An 18,411-nucleotide genomic window follows, 5' to 3' on the forward strand; every position below is an offset into this window, starting at 1 on the left:
GGGAGCGGATGATCTAATGACTATCGCGCAGTGGAGTTGCACGGAGGACAGTCGGCAGAGATTAGCTGAGCCCAGGGGTTAATTACAAAGGATTTGTAATTATTTTATGATATAAGCGAGGTTTAAGCATATTGCAATGGGTTTAATAAAGTGGGACCATGGAATAAATACACTAGGGATATAGGTTAAACAAGTATCGGGGAAGGTTTATTAACCATACACAGGGTTAAATCTGGGGTTTGTTTAACCACACCACGGTGAAAATGGTGATTTGCGCAGTTTTGTTAAGTAATGTGGGGTTAACATAAAACTTAGGCTAAAGGGGTTTTATGTGTAAAAAGGGTTTTTGTCGAGAAAACATGAATATAGCGGAGTTAACTTTATAAAGAGGAGGGGGGAATAAAAGTTAGGATAAGGGGTATTATGGGTTTTTAAGGAAATTAATATGGGAAAGTGGTTTTTTCAAGGGGAAAGGGTTTCACACTAGGGAAAAGGGGTTTTTGGGGAGGGGAATGAGTTTGGAGGGTAAATTGCTAGGAAAATGTGTGAAACCAAGGGGCAGAGGTGAAAATGAAGGGGAAAGGGTATTTTCTTAGGAAATGATGGGATAATGAGGAAATTACTAAGTATGTAGTGGGGGGTGAAATGAAATGAGGGGAAGTTAACCTAATCAACTTGTGAACATATTTTCACCTTCATAACTACTCCTGCACACTGCAACACATGATCAAGCAAGATAAATGTGTGTATGCTTCAATCAACTTTGTACTTCTGCAACATTTCTTCTGCCTACCATTTACTTACCCTAACCTTTTTTCTTCACTTAATTGGGTGCATAAGCTAGCAGACCCTTTATTTCCTTTTTTTTTTTAAAAGAAAACTATCTAATTCTAACCTTATAACATCCAAGGGCTCATATTAAACTAATGGGCTCCTTATTATTCTCTACCTAACTACTGATCAGCCAAGATTAAACAGTTTAGCTAGATCTTTATTCTCTAACTATAAACATGAAATTTAAAGAATGAACTAGTCAAGATTAAACTATTTGAGTATCATGGGTTGTGGCATTTATGACAAACTGCACACAACCATTATTTTGCATAATAAAGTAAAAAGTAGTGGCACTTGGACTTGCACACTTTCATGATCAGTTTTTTTCTTTTTGCTCTTCTCTGTAACCTAACATTTTATTTTTGCCTTCATTTTTTAGGGCATCTATTCTAACATTCTCTTTGATATGGACATGTTATCAAGATATTTCATAACATTTTTATTTAGTATTTTTTTGTCCATATCCTAGCTTAACATTTTTTTAAAAATATTTTCATTTTTGGACTAATTTATTCTAACTTATCAAAACCAAAAAATGCTACAACATTGGCTCCATCTAGGGACTGCTTTCTCCTGTAGAATGCAGAGAACCTGCAGATCCATGTGCCTTCTCCTCGGGCTATGGAGTCTTTTGTTGTAAAAAATCACACTGACAGCTTGAAAAGTAAAAGAAACTGGATTTTTTACAATGGTAGTAATGAAATTTACTTCAACTTCTCAGTACTGAAAGTAATGTTTGAGAAACCTTCCATTTACAGGATAAGTGGAATATAGCCCCTCACGATTTTGTAGCACAAAAGTGTTGTTTCCCTTCACTTCAGCAATTGCTAAAGGTCCAAACCACAGGTTGTCAAACTTGCCATCTCTTCCCTTTTCTCTTCTCCTAGAATCCCATCTTAGAACTAGATCGCCTTCCTTGAAGTCCCTTTCCCTGGCTCTTTTGTCAAACAGGCTCTTCATCTTATTTTGATACTTTTTCAATTTGTATTGAACTTCATCTATGTTTTCATTTAGTTCAATAATCTAATTTATTCTCCTTGAAAAATCATCAGGTTCATCTATTGAATCCTGCAGGAATTTTAAAACAAGGAAGGCCAAATTGGTAGGGAAGATTGCATCTTTCCCATAAACTAATTGGAAAGGAGATTTTCCAGTAGATCTCTTTGGAGTAATTCTATTTTCCCATACTGCATAAATTAAATGAGAGTCCCAACTCTTTTTATGATCCGCTAGAGTCTTTTTTATTACCTTTACCAAACTTTTATTTGAAGATTCAGCGAGGCCATTACCTTGTGGGTAATATGGAGTTGAATGATGTAACAGAATCTGATATTTTTGGCAAAACTCAATCATTTTAACACTAGAAAAATATGTTTCATTATCAGTGACAAATTGAGTTGGGCAACCAAATCTAGATAATATTTTCTCTTCAATAAATTTGATTACTACTGAATCAGTAGCATTTCTCACTGGAATTGCTTCCACCGATTTAGTGAAGTAGTCTGTTGCAGTGAGGATCCATATATGTTGATTACTTGAAGTGGGATGAATCTCTCAACAAAATCTAATCCCCATTGGCTAAAAGGTTCTGAAACTATTGATGGAACTAGCGGAAGAGCTGCTAATTTTTGCTTACCAGCAAACATTTTACAAGGAACACAATCTATGACCTTTGCTCCTACTTGTAAGAACAATGTTGGCCAATAAAATCCTCCCCTTAATATCTTATAAGTTGTTGCTCTCCAAGCATAATGTCCTCCACAAAATCTTGTATGAAATTGGTCAATGATTCCTTCAGTTTCTGATTCTGTTAAACATAATAACAAAATATTTAGTGGATCTTTCCAGTACAAATTTGCATTTATGATACAGTACTTGACTACTTTCATTTTGATAGTTTTACACTGGCTTTTGGAGAATGATGTTGGACATTCAAAATGGATCAAGAAATTTACAATGTCTTGGTACCAATTTGACAACAGAAATTTGTCTTCAATGTATAAAGGGGAAATTTGATCTGAAGGTAAAGGTTCTTGTGGGTTCTTTTCTTCAGGATTAAGGGAAGGTTCTTGTGGATTCTTCCCTTGTATCTCTAAAACATAATTGATTTCGAGCACTTTACAGTTGGATTCAGCTAGAAGCTTAGCTAATCCTTGGCCTTTTACTAGCTTTGTAGTTTTGATAGTTAGATCAAACTCCAGTATTTGAGTGATCCATCTACCTCTCTTTCCATCAGTGTCTGGTTGGGTTAAAACAATTTTCACAGCACTATTAGGAACATAAGAAGTAATAGGAGCATGTAGGGCATCATCCTGAATGATTTCAGGGAATAAGGGCATAGGCTTGCTTCTCAATTATGTCATACTTAAGCTCGACATCTCTCATAACCTTACTAAAAAAGGCTATGGGTTGGTCATGGGAATCTTCATTCTTTTGTAGTAGAACAAAAGAAAGGATTGTTTCTGAGGCAAAGGAAAATATATTGAATGGTTTAGTGTAATCAGGGTTGGCCAAGGTGGGAGCTTTAGAGATAGCTTTCTTGATCTGATCAAATGCATGCCTAGAAGAGACAGTCCATTTAACTTCATGATATTTTTGGAGCGTGTTAGTTATATCTTTTACAATCTCAGCATAATTTTGGATGAATCTTCTTAAAAAATTAATCTTGCCTAGAAAAGCTTGAATCTCCTTCTTGTTTCTAGGTAAGGTCAATGTTTCAATGGCAGTCACACGCTTGGGATCAATCACTACTCCTTCCTTTGAAATTATATGGCCCAACAGTTTTCCTTCTTTGATAGCAAACAAAGACTTTTTAGGATTCAATGATATTCCAAATTTTCTACACCTGTCAAAAACCTTCATCAAGTGCTTTAGATGTTTCTGATCAGATATAGAAAAAACAGTTATGTCATCAAGATAAATGACCACAAATTTATTTACCTAACCCAAAAAAGCTACCTCCATAACTCTCTGAAATGTTGCTGCAGCATTGGTTAAGCCAAATGGAATTCTAGCATACATGAATGTACCCCAAGGTGTAGTAAAGGTTGTCTTCTCTTTGTCTACTGGATCAACATTTAACTGATTATAGCTTGAAAAACCATCAAGCATAGAAAGTCTTCTGATCCATTTTGGGTAAAGGATAGTTATCTTTTAATGATGCTTTGTTCAAATTTCTAAAGTCCACATAGATTCTAATTTCTCCATTCTTCTTTCTAATAGGAACTAAATTGGCAACCCAATTAGAATATCTAAGAGGGAGAATGATCTGGGCATCTAGCATTTTCTTAATTTCCTTTTCTACAGTTGGTAGAAGAGCTGGATTGATCCTTCTAAGTTTCTTTTGATAAGGAACTGCTTTTGGCTTTAAAGGAACCTTATGTTGTATTAATGAAGTATCATAGGTTTTTAGATCAGCATAGGTCCATGCAAAAAACATCCTTATAATTTTGAAGTAACTTAAGATATTGAGCTTTGATCTCAGGATCTAGAGATGCACAGATTTTGATGTTTTTAATATCATCATTTGTTCCAATATTAATTTCTTCTATGATCTCGTGAAGAAATGGACTGAGGGTTTCAGAGGACATCATTTTTATCAAATAATTTTTCTAAAGGAATGAGGCCTTTGGGAATAAAATTGTTAGACAATTGAATAATGTCATGATAAACAATTTTTGAATTGAAATTTGAAGTATCATTTTCATTTTCATTTTCATTTATTTTTGTTTTATCTTCATCAATTTGTAGAACTGAAATATCATCTATAACCTACAGAAAAGATTTCAAATGTTCATCATCTTCAAATATCTGCCAGTGTTTTAGATTATCTAGGATGGATGGTCTATACTTGACTTTTATTTGATAGAGTACATTGTTCTGATCAGGAATTTAAATGAACTAGCAGAAACAGCTAAGGCATCTGCACGAATATTCTGATTTCTTGGAATATAAGTCAAATTAAAAGCATCAAAGAAGTTTTCAACTAAATCCCAAACTTCATTTCGATAAGACCTAAGTCTAGGATGCTTAGTCTAGCAAATATTTCTCACTTGTTTGACAATAAGTTCTGAACTAGTAAAAACACTTAAGTTTTGAACCTTTAAGCTTTTGGCTAATTGCAGCCCCAAAAGGAAAGCTTCATATTCAGCCACATTATTTGTAACTTCGAAGTCGAGATTGCATGATTGGGTGATATTTTATTTTTCCTGGTGAAATTAAAACTACCCCAGCTCCTGCTGCATCTTTTGTACAAGAACCATCAAAAAATAGTTTCCATACATCAGTTTGATTTGGTACAGGACTTTCAATTACATCTTCTATTTTAACTTGAGTTTCATGTATTTGGTTTGAAGAGAGTTGAAAGCAACCAAAATCCTGATCAATTGCATAAATGGGATGGTTCCTTGGCTGGTCAGTGCTTCAAACAATGTGCACAAATCTTACTTCTCTATATAATCTTAGTTGTTCTCCCCCATAAACTGGAATAGTGGCATAAGACATATCCATCTGAAGAGTTCCCCCTAATTTGGCACAACAAGACCTAGAAAGGAGCATTCCAAATTTGGGAGGGATATTTGTGACAACTATATCAAGCACTACACTTTTCACTGGAATTTGGGCAAGCGTGACTACTAAATCCTTAATCAATCCTAAGCAGGGCACCCTTTTAGAATCAAAGGTGTACAAGTCATGATAGGATCTAGTTATGTCAAGTTTCAAATGGTCCATGATAGTTTTTGGCATGAGCTTATGTGATGCTCCAAAATCAAGCATACTGTCACACAGAATAAGTCGATCTTGCGGACAAGATAGACCTTCCTAGAATCTAAAGAAGACCTAATGACAATCAAACCAACCAGACACTATCTTTCTCTAAATATTCTTTAATAAACAATAGCAAACAAGTGTTTTCAGGGCCTACCTTAGGTCCAACGCAAGCTTGTGGATGCCCTCGCTTCTTTGATCCAAATGAGCTCCTTTTCGCGAATCTGCAAACACAAACAAGGCAAACAAATTAAATAGCACCTGAAAAGCCAATTGCATAAAACATATTTAACATGAAAGTCAAGGAGTCCATGAAACAAATAACATAAGATACTTGTTGAGAAAAATGAGTTTGATTGTATTAATTCAAAAGAAGAAGAACTTTACAACCTTTGCCTTGACGCTGTACAAGCTCCTCCCAGGGTCCAGCAAGAAGTCTCCTCTACTTTGACAAGTTTCACTCACTCCCCAATGAAGCCAAAAAGATGTGTGATCTCTCCTCTTAAGCTCAACTAGGAAGTCTTGATTTCACCAGCATTTACCCTCAAAAAATGTTCAGGTTCTAACCTCCCCAGCAACCAGCCCAATGCCTGTATTTATAGTGCAATGGAGGGAGGTTATTAGGTCCTCCTTCAAAGGGATAAAGCCCTCCTTCAAAGGGATAGCTCTCATCAAGGGATTAGCTCCTTCTCTTTTGGGATGCATGAACCACCTCAGAGCGAACAATCCACGTCAAAATTCCTTCTAGAAACCTCTATAATTAACCCAAAGTGAGTTTTTTAAGATAAAACTTGCGCCTTTTGACTTTCACAGGGATCCGCACCTACACCGTTAGGGACAGAGCGGGCAGGTCCGCAGTTTTTGTACACAGAAGGTGCGGGACCGCAGGTGACCATGAGAGAAAGTGCGGAACCAGAGTTACATTGATTTTTAATGTCTTTCTCTCATTTCCAAAGCTTGATTTGAAGAGCTGAGGTCTTAGACTTGCTTAGGAGGACAGTACAAGTGATGATAGACCCATACTGACTGCAAATAATCATGGTGACGATATTTTTGTGTAACAGATTGCCCCCTAAAGTGCGAAGTCTGTAGTAGATGAGGATTTCTTATCATTTAGGAAGAGTGAAGTACTTTATCATTTTGAGGATCATCTTGTGGAGAGCCAGTTGGAACCTGTAAAAACATTCAATGCAAAATATATATATGAGATCATATCATTGCTGAGGTAGGAATTCCCATACTCAGATCAAAACTGACTAGAAAAACTGACTACTACTCTGATACAGGAATGATCTTGTAAAACATCACAAGTATAGACTCATGTGGACACAGTATGGACGCAACCATCTTTTTATGAATAGTCCATTATATAATGAATACAAAATTCCTCGCAGCCTGGATTGTGGAAACTAGATCCAGGGTCTTCATTTCTACTTCCTGAAACAGTACGATTCTATCCATGCGAATGAATGTGTTGATGTCAAACATGGTAGAAACCACTTGATTACCAGTCAATGATGTAAAATTTTAACAAGTGTGAGAGAAACCACCAATGATGTCAATGGCTCTCAAAGTACCCAGTACAATCCATGAGATGCGAATAAATGTGTTGATGTCGAACATGTCACAGAATCCTTTGATCGAAAGTCAGTGATGTAAACTGTCGTCAAAGGCGAGAAACCTGCCATTGAGGCATGCAGACTTTAAGGTACTGACGATTCCTAGATCATCTTTCTAGATAATGAGCTGATGTCGGTAGAAAGCGATCCGTTGTAGGCAAGCCCACAACACGAAATCATAGATCAAGTTGAAGAAATTTAGTTGCAAGGACTGACTCAGGGATGGTCAAGATGGATGACAGATATTTTGCAGATGAATGGCTTATTGGCAGTGACCTCTTGAACACATAACAACACGACAGATGGCTTGGTGAAAATTGACCCAAAGTTAATACCCAGAAACTGGCTGAAGACTTTCAATTTGGTTTGATCAACTGTTAGGCAAAGGATTTCCCAACCCAGGTGAATAAAAGTGTCGTGTTCAAGAGTGGTTACAAAGTATGACAAACAGGCTCATTTTTCTCTCTTTTCCCCCACCATTTCTGGCAAGTACCTCTTTATTTTTGACAAGCTTGAGGAGGATAACATTTGCTTGATTATAAGCTCATCCTTCGGATGAGTCCAACTTAGTTTAAATTCGAACCCTAAGAAGGAGTGGTTCGTTCCTGTTTGTAATTGAACAGGTCCTTTACTGTGAAATTTTAACGAGTCCAGTATAGGAGAAACTCGGCGTTTTTCAATTTTAGAGAGTCTGAAAAAACTTAAGAAGACTCCAGGGTTGACCTTTTTCGTAAATTTGTGTCTCCCAAGCCCGAAAAAGTATAAAATAATACTTGAGAGAACCGCTTGATCTTTTATGACCAAGGAGTACTTTTTGTCATTAGTGCCTTTGACCCAAAAAAGTAAAAAAGTGATCAATGACACGTCGTTTTATAACCAATATCGAATTTGAAACGACAAAAATCCGGCAATCTTTTCATGTTTTTACGGTCGGAAAAGAGCTGTAAGTGGACCGTCTTTTAATTCCGTTTTAACGAGTCTAAAAGAAACACTCAGCAATCTTTTCATGTTTTAGGAGTCAGAAAAGAGCTTAAAGATGACTCTACATGTTTTTTCCGTCGAAAATGATAGATTTCGCCTAAATAATCCTTTATTCTGCACAAAAACACAAACATTACTCATACCTGTTTGAAATGGATAAAAATGTCGCAAAATACCTTTTCAAAGTGAAACATAAACAAATTTACAATTTATTTACTCAAAAAACTTATAAAAAGGGCCTTTGTCAATTCATTTTTACTGTTTGAGTTTGGGTGAGAAAATAGTGCTTTTGCTCAGAAAACTTCCCGTGAAGATTGCGGAAAATCCAACCGTCGGAATCGAGCGCCGTCTTCTCCAGGTAATCCATATCATCCCACTCTTCATTTTTAACCGTTTAATTTTTTGTTTAAGTCCTTTATTTCATTTTTGGGAGGGTTTTTAGGAGCAAAACCCGCGCGCGGGGGCCCGCAGGTTTACCATTGCGGGCCTGTGGACCCCGAATTTTCTCCATTGGGAAAAAGCTCGAGGTCCGCACCTTCCATGTAGACAAAGTGTGGTCCCACGCACTGTGTCTAACCCGGAGGGTGCGTACCCCGCCGCAAGGGTTTTGAACCCAAAAATTCTCAAAAATGGACCACACAAAATATTTTCTAGCATTTTAATTTGTCTTTATACTTGATGCAGAGAGTACATCATGCTAGATTGGCATGAACGAGAGCATGAGGACGTGGATGCTGCCGCATGGAATCATCAGCCTTCATTTGATGCTTTGAGGGCGTGCGGATTGTACAAATTCTGGGCCATTCCTGGCATGAGGGCTCAGGTGGATTTCTTACAATGGCTGGTTGACAGATGGAGCATACAGGACCAGTGCTTCTTCATTGGCGGCCACCAGCTCGAGATCGAGCCAGCGGACATATATTTCTTGACTAGTTTGCCTAAGAGAGGCGAAGACTTGACTCTGCACGGGACTAGGCCAGGTGGCCAGTCTATCGATAGCCTCCGGCTAGAGTACTGCAACAGCCAGGCTAGAGACAAAGGGATAGACATAAAGACGATATCCCATCCTTAGCTCATGGTGATTGCATTCACTGTCACCAGACTTTGCGGAGCTGCCGCATTACATATTGCCACCGGATCCCAGATGCATATGGCAGTTGATTGCTTTCGAGGCACCATCTTCAACTGGTGCGATGCCGTGTTGGCCAATGTGAAAGGCCAACTGACCAGGGCCAAGAACGGACGACTAAATACCTTTGGTTATGGGGCTTTGGTCGTGAGTTTTGGCCTCGAGAGGGTTCCTATGCTGATCCTACAGCACCTTACTGTTGGATCTGGGCTTCCTCGAGAGCCCAAACTGATGCGATGGGTCGCAGTCATGGCCCGTCACCCGGACGAGAGGACAGAGGTTGCTCGATTCAAACCTGAGTATTTCCAATGGTTGGAAAACTAGGTATTTTCTATTCAGGACTTCCCTTACGCTGGGATAGATTTTCGTGGTGACCCAGACATGGATCTTCCACCAGGAGAGCAGTGGGACGAGTCAGGTAAAATCCTTTTCAACATTTTCCCTATTTTAATTTTTTTATTTTTCCATCGTCTCAAAACTGATAGTAAAAATTTTAAAATGCAGATGTGGGTCCACAGCAACCAGCTTCTCTCCGGCCTTTCGAGAGGAAACAACCAGTTGCACCCGCGCCAGCCCCATAGGACGAATCAGCAGAGGTTTTGGCCGAGTTGGAGGGTCATCTCGAGCACTTGACAGGAGATATTCCTGAGACCACTATAGACGACATTCCTCGTCGACTTCAGCGCTATGTGATTGGGGTCCCGAGACCTTTTAGGAGGTTCCTTTGCAAGGTGGCCCGTGCAGTGGTTTCTTATAGATATCATCACCAGTGATAGGATGATCACTTATTGTGGGCACATGTGACATTTTTGTTTTTTGTACTTATCATTTTTTCCAATCATAAGGTGTTTTTCAACCTATGATCGAGGACGATGTATTTTTTGACACACTCCTATATATATATCACTATTACTGGCTTATCTTGTAAATCATGTTATGGAATGGTTTTAAATTTACATGTATGATTATTGCAAATGTCTATTTAACATTCGAGAAGCAATTGCATCTACTAATGTATTTAAAGATCTTCGAATATGCTGATATTCAATGTAATCAAATTCACGTTCCAAGAGACGCACTCTCAAAAATAATCTTAATAACACTGGATTTCTAATGGCATACACTCTATTAAGCTGTAATACAACGAGTTCAGAATCTAACCTCACTATCAAACTCCGAATCCCAAATGAAATAGATTCAGATAATAACTCAATCACTGCACTATACTCGGCAATGTTGTTCGTTGTTTGACCGAGGCTTACCCCATGCATAGATACTAACTCGTCAGAGGGTGAATAAATAACCCAAGCTGCGGAAGAGATGTTCCATGTATTACGACAAGCACCATCAGCAAAACCAATGTATGTTTGGAGAGGCATCGACATCTGCAATATCAAGAGTAAAACCAAGATAAGCAGGAATAATGACGAAAAACACTCTCTAAGCTAAGCACACTATTTAAACTAAAACACACCAGCTAGAAAGAAAAAACTATCCTAACTAAAAATCTCCATACCCATTCTTTTAAGCATAATACCTCTTCAAGTAAAGGCCATTTATGGGTTTACCCAAAGAGTCCCCGTCAAAGTCTACCAATTCATAAGCCCCTTTGGCTAGCTTTCGCTTGACAACATAGGGACCATGCCACATAGGAACGAATTTTCCAGCGCCTAATTTATCATTAGCTTGATCATAAACTAAGACTAGATCTCCTTCCAAAAAATTTCGAGGGGTCACGTTTCGATCATACTGAGCTTTCATGCATTTTACGTGAGCCTCGATCGCCAATGCAGCATCACGTCGATTCTCATCTAATTGAGCCAAGTATAACAAACGCTTTTCCTCTTCGGAAGTGGCTGGAAGTAACTCGATGGCCATTTGCAGTGACGGGATTTCGCATTCAATGGGTAACACAGCTTCCAAACCATAGACTAGTTGGAAAGGAGTGAACCCTGTTGATGTTTTTACTGAAGTTCGGTACGCCCAAAGCGCTGAAAATAGCATGTTGTGCCAATTCGACCGATGAATCCCAATGATTTGTCGGATCATGATAACTAAAACTTTGTTGATGGACTCAACCAGACCATTCGCATGTGGATAATAAGGGGTTGAACTATCGTGACATAAACCAAGCTGGCCTGTAAGTTCGGTCATCATAACGTTTCGAAAATGATGCCCATGATCAGTGATTATCGCTTGTGGGACACCAAACCTAGCAATTATATGATTGAACATGAAAATTGCAGCTGTCTTTCCGTCTGCCTCGAATGTAGGCATCGCCTCGGCCCACTTAGTAAAATGACGCCCATGATCAGTGATTATCGTTTGCGGGACACCAAACCTAGCAATTATATGATTGAACACAAAAATTGCAGCTGTCTTGCCGTCTGCCTCGAATGTAGGCATCGCCTCGGCCCACTTAGTAAAATAATCTACCGCAAGGATGATATACGCATGCCCCCCAGCCGAGTGAGGGTTACATGTAATAAAATCGATACCCCATTTGGCAAAAGGACCAACGGCAATTATAGGGTGGAGAGGAGCAGGTGGAGTGCGCATCTTATGATCAAAAATCTGGCAGTTGTGGCATTTTCGGACCGTCGTAATACAATCTTTAAATAAAGACGGCCAGAAGTAGCCAGCGCGCAATATCTTTTGGGTTGTGGCATACCCAGACATATGACCGCCACACGCTCCAGAGTGACAGTCATTTAGAACCCTTTCAGCTTCCTCGTGAGTTAAGCAACATCGAAAAATAGAGTCCGCCCCATGGCGATAAAGAGCATCTCCAATAATTCTGAATTGTTGGGACTGGAATCGAATTTTTCGACGTTCTGACCTTGAAATTTCTGGCCGAAAGGATTGGTTCTGGAGATAAACGATGATATCCCCATACCATGGATCTAAAGTGCTGATTAGAAACAAGGATTCGTCCGCAATGGGTTCCTCCGCCACAGTTTCCGTGTCAGCACGCAGGAAGTCACACATTAACTCTGCAAAAAATAAAGATTTCTTAGACTTAGATTTCTCAAATTCTAAGTCGAACTCTTGCAGGATAACGATCCATTTAGAGTACTTTCCCCCTAGAAATTGCTTGGTCAAAATGTAGATCATAGGGTTGCAATCCGAAATTACCGTAGTTTTACGTAGTAGAATGTAGTGATGAAAACGTTGGACAGCTTGAACGGCTGCCAATGCCAATTTCTCCACATGTGAGTATTTTAGCTCAGTTGGATTTAAGGTTCGACTGAGGTAATATATCACATGTTCAGTTCTTGATTCATCTTCCTGAACTAAGACCATTCCAATGGTGGAATGAGAGGCGGCGAGATACAAGAAGTAATCCTGGTTGTAGTTGGGAGGATGCAACAACGGTGCATGGGTCAACGCGTGTTTGAGTGCATCAAAAGATTTCTGAGCTATCTCATCCCAATAGAATGGAGTGTTCTGTTTCAACAACCGGGTAAAACCCTTTGTAACCTCGGTGTAGTTAGGAATGAATCGTCGTAAAAATTTTGCTTTCCCCTGCAAACTTTGGAGTTGGCGAAGACTCGAAGGAGGAGGCAATTTGATGATAGCTTCGACCTTCGAGGGATCAACGCGAATGCCGGCTTTCAAAACTACAAACCCCAGCAATCGACCCGTTTCTATACAGAAGACACATTTGTGTGGGTTCAACCGAATCCGATAATGCCTACACCTCATAAAGATTGCTCGTAAATGGACGAGGTGATCAGCTCGATGTAATGAATGAGCAGGCAAGTCATTGAGATAGGGTTGCACAATGTGCTTGATGTCATGAAACGCATAAGACATCGCCCTTTGAAAAGTTGCTCCGGCATTCTTAAGCCCAAAAGGTAATTTGCAATAAGCAAATGTCCCCCATGGACAAATGAAAGTCGTTTTTGGTTGATCGGCAGGTAGAATATTGATTTGATTGTAGCCGGAAAAACCGTCCATAAAGGAAAATATTTCGCTGCTGGCACAATCATCAATGATTTGATCGATATAGGGAGTTGGGTAATTGTCCTTTGGACAGGCTCGATTAATGTCCCTATAGTCGATGCATATTCTTATTGTTCCTTTTTTATTATTAATCGGAACAATATTCGATACCCAATCCGTTAACGGGATCGGATAAATGAAACCTGCTTTCAACAATTTTTCAACTTCTGCTTTAATTGCAGCAGCTTTTCGTGGGTGAATCTGACGCAAACGTTGCCGGACGGGTTTAGCATCCGGGTAAGTCTTGATCTCATGAACAACAATCGCGGGATCAATTCCTGGCATTTCCTCATAGGACCAGGCAAACACGTCGTGGAATTCTTGAAATAGGGCCTTATATAATTGAATTTCGTCATTTGTACACGAGGCACCTATATGAATGTTCTCAACAATTCCGGGCTTAACCGAAATTTCAATAGGAATAGTTCGAGAGATGTTTCCCAAATTTAACTCTAAATCGGGATGTTTCATTGGATTCTGAGGTTCCTTGACATATTCAGTTGTAAAAATTGATGAGAAATCATTTTCAAAACAATCATCCTCAGGTAAGAACGAAGATCTGTGATGGAGATCTTCCCATGGTAAATCATCTACACATAGGATTTCATGAATTTGCTCATCAGAGTGAACAAGTTCAGAAAACGTAGTTAAATCCGAGGTTGATGTAAAAAGTGATTCCTCACGGACCACATTCATTAAGTCATGTTTGGTTGAACACGGGTCGGCAAAAGACTGCACGGCTTCATAGGCAATTTCATATGGACTCAAAGGCATGGAATTACCAAATGAGTCTATTTCAGATTCAGAAGGAATGATCCAAGGATCATCATAAACAATGGTCTCTGATGTAATCATATGAATGGTTGCAAATGAAGATGATGCGTTGATCGGAGGAAAAGGAAAAGTTCCTAGTAAACCGGCATCTTTAACTAGTCCTACTCCAACATCCTTATATGGGATAGTCGTTTTACCGACATGCTGAATACTCTCCGAAGAGGCTAGGTCGGATGAAAAGTAAGCCAGCTGGTCTATTGTTACGATCTTTCCATTGTGTGGAAACTTTATTACTCGAAAGACCGATGAAATGACCGCTGTCATAGCGTAAGACCAACTTCGACCCAAGAGAAGGTTGTAATCTAGAGGGGTATCAACCACCTCCACATCTAGACTAACGGTTTTTCCTTCAACCCCTATAGGCAAATCCTGTAGAATGCCAAAAGGATGAAACCCACAGCCATCAAAGGCCTTTAGAATTTTCGGGGATTGATTTAGCGAAGGAGAACCAAGCGATCTCCAACACTGTATCGACATAATACACGTTGAGGCTCCCTCATCAATTACAGTCCGATGAATAGGCCTGTTTTTTACTATCACTAGAATCTGGAAATCCATTTGATGAGGCAAACGCGGTGTACTATTTTCTAGATTGAAAATTATTAGGTTCGGGTCCTGAACATCAACAGCTCCTATAGCCGACAAAAGTAATTTATGTTGTGCTGGGCATGATTGCAGCACTTTCAAAGCCGACATTGCTGAGGCTGAAACAGCTAAATCCTCAACAATGTTATAATTCTGAGCCGCTCTTGCATGTGGATTGAAAGCTGACTTTCGAAGTATACCCTTGGCGGGCAGTTTAATTACCAAGTCTGGATTAGGTTTCTCGATCTATAGTGGATCGGAACCGGGAGCTGAGGTTGATGGATTAGAATGAGAAGATTATGCTTCTTTACCATCAACAGGATTCTTACTACCATAATCTTGCGATCGAGTCGCAATCCTAACATGGGACATCATCAGTATGGGTTCTTCATTAGTACTCGAGGATGAACCTATCATCTTACTGTCTTGAGCCGGAAAAGGATCCTTCAAAGCAGCAGGAGTTTGGGAACCCTTGACAATCTTTGCAACCTCTGCACGATGAGGGCAGTCTCTTGTAAAATGTTCATCGTCACAAATGAGACAAGGATAACAAGGTTTGCGCTTTTCATCATTGGATTCCGCCCTTTCAGGTTTCTCCTTTGAACTTTTTTCTGTTTTATTCTTCTTCTTTCCTTTTTTCTTCCCACCGGATTTTGATTTGGTTGTAGATGACTCTACAATGTGAATATCGGCGGAAATCTCTGCAGAAGAATCTCCTGTTGGGGAATCAGGCAAGGTTATAATGGGAGAAGAATTCTTGGAAGACTTCTTCTTACTTTTAGTGTTAACTATGCCAATCATACCATCGGCGGCATGAGATCCCGAAGGAGCTGCAGCGATTTGATTTTGCTTGGGAAGATCGGGGATTTTTTCGTGTAACGTACCTGACTGAGTATAGACCAAGTCAAGGTACTGTGCTTGAGCAATGACTTGCTCCTCAGTAACAACTCCGGCTTTAGCAACATCTTCAGTGATCTTTGGCAACAAAGATTTTACAAACCATTCAGCCAAGATTTGATCCGGAATAAATACCTTCACTAAACGTCGTCGACGTCTCCACTCATGAATATGATCTGAAATGTAAGTGGATGTCGATTGTTTTAGCGAAGTTAACAATTCTGTGCCATTGTCATATCGAACTGGCAACTGAAAATGAGTTAAAAACGAGGTAGCTAACTGACTAAAATTATAAAAAGTGCCTCGTGGTAACTCAATGTACCACTTGGCCGCGAGACCAATTAGAGTGCGCTGGAAAAGTCTAAGACGGATTGAATCATCAATAATGGAGTTAGACGCACACCAGAGGTGGTAAGTCATCACATGGTTCGACGGGTCCTCTCCTGATTTACCTTCGAACTTGGGAATGTCACTGGGCAACTTATTCGGCATTGGCGGCCAAAACGGAAGATAATTAATGGGATCGTTCGTTAGGCGCGACAAGTCAGGTAAATCCAAAGTTGCGATAAACGGTAACTTCCGATTAGGATCCCTAAAACTCTAGGTCATGAGACCAGCCCCAGCAGGAGGATATCCAGGATAACTAGGAATAGGAATGGCATTCTGGATATTGTATCCTCCCGGAAAACCAGGATTAACCGGACCATACTGGGGTTGTTGAGGTTGTTGATAAGTGTACCCAAGGTATGGTTGATACTGATAGACTGGTTGCTGCACAGCAGGACCGAATTGGTACTGTCCCTGGTACGGTTGATAAGTGAATTGTGGTTGACTTGTGACAACCGTACTTAAACCAGGTTGTCCTACAGGCATCTGAACCAAAGTTTGAATCGTAGATCCAGACGGTGGTAAAGATGTCTGAGGAGTAGATACAGGAACAGTAGAAATCGGAGCTATCGATACTCCAGAAGTAGGTGGGGTAGATTGAACAGATGTTGCAGCAGTTGTAGCAGTCATTTGAGGCGGAGTACGAGGTGTACTGGGCCCAGACTGAGAAACTACCGAAGGTACAGAAGTTTGAATGTTAGACTGGACTGGTTGCTGGGGTGTACCAAAAACTAGGGGTTGTCCAGTTTGAGATGACAACTGTACACTTGGCTGCAACACCTGTTGGGTTTGCGATGGATCCCACACTATATTCATTCCGGGTAACTGACCCATAACAGGTTGAGAATACTGAGGACCATAACCGGGTTGAGGGTAGGATTGATAATTGAAAGGTACATTTCTCGTTCCTTGAACAAACATTTGACTTTGGGGTGGTTGGAAACCTTGGTTCGAGTATTGACCTTGGGTTTGATACCCTTGAGGCACATACTGATACTGGGGTTGACCTTGAGGTATAAATTGATACTGGGGTTGACCTTGGGGTACATATTGAGTCTGGGGTTGACCTTGAGGAACGTACTGTCCCGTAGGTATGTACTGTCCTTGAGGTTGCCCCCCAGATGCAAATTGTGTACCTTGAGGTTGCCCCCCAGGCTTTAATTAAGGCTACCCCCCAGGCGGTAACTGGCCACCTTGAGGTTGAGGATTGGGAATAGAACCTGACATCATAAGAATGTCTTCTACGCTCAACGGTTTTGTACCATTGCTTCCAGTTAATAACCCTTGCTCAATGGGTTGAGGAGATGCTCCCAAAAAAGTACCAGAAAGAGACTGATACCCAGAGGGAACAGATGGACCGCCGTACAAAAAATATTCGGGCGATTGAGTAAACATGGATGACTGTCCTGCCATATTGACGGGAGTATAAAAACCTCTAGGTGTTGAGTGATAAGGAGCACGAGGTGGTGAAAAACTTAACCCTGAGTTTTATAAATAATTAGTCAAAGAAAGATACCAATAACTACTCCTAGGTGGACTGTAAAAAATTGATTCACGCTCCCTTAGTTCAATAACCGGTTGATTTTTCAGGGATAGGGATGCCTACTTCTTCTTCTTCCGGAGCAAGTTCTTCAATAGCAATAAGTCGAGAAGGAAGATCTTGAGTGATTACTCTTTCTACCCTAGGTGAACCAGGACCACTAAAAGTTGGAGAAACAAACCCCGATGACGAAGTAGCAGCAAATTCACTTTCAGGCTCGGATATTTCAGGTTCCTCACCTCTATCACTAGTAGACGAAAAGCTACCAGCGATTTTGGAGACAGACACTGACTGCGGATTATACTCTGCTACTGGCGTTTGAAAATCAGGATGTACTATCAAAGAAGATTCTCCTTCCTCATGTGACCCAACTCTACTGTCTCTAGGAGTTACGAGGACTTTTAAGCCTTCAAGATGGCTCGGTACTTCCTCAGGAGGTTGGCCCCGAAGTCTACGGGACATCCTCAGTAACTCAGCCACGTTTACAATCTCAGGAGACTGGCCCCGAAGTCTACAGGACTGTCTTGGTAATTCAGCCACAGTTAAAGACTTTTAACTACTTCACACGCAAACAAAGTAAAATTTCAATAAAAATCACCTAAGGTCTGTAAAGAACCAAACAAATTTGAATCACACGCCTAAAGAATCTAGGAGATCAAACACACACAAACAGTAACTTTCCGGACTGAAAACACTAGTTGGTGATGAAATCCAACATCGCAGAGTTCAATACAGAAATGGCGGTTGGAACAGTTACCCCGGCAACCTGCTTAATGAATAGACTGGCACAAGTTCCTCCACTTAACCGTCTCGAGTGAAGTGAACCCCCCAGA

Source organism: Pinus tabuliformis, chromosome J (assembly GCF_031772625.1).
Source record: "Pinus tabuliformis cultivar Carrire ecotype Pingquan chromosome J, CPIR1, whole genome shotgun sequence".
NCBI classification, from domain to species: domain Eukaryota; kingdom Viridiplantae; phylum Streptophyta; class Pinopsida; order Pinales; family Pinaceae; genus Pinus; species Pinus tabuliformis.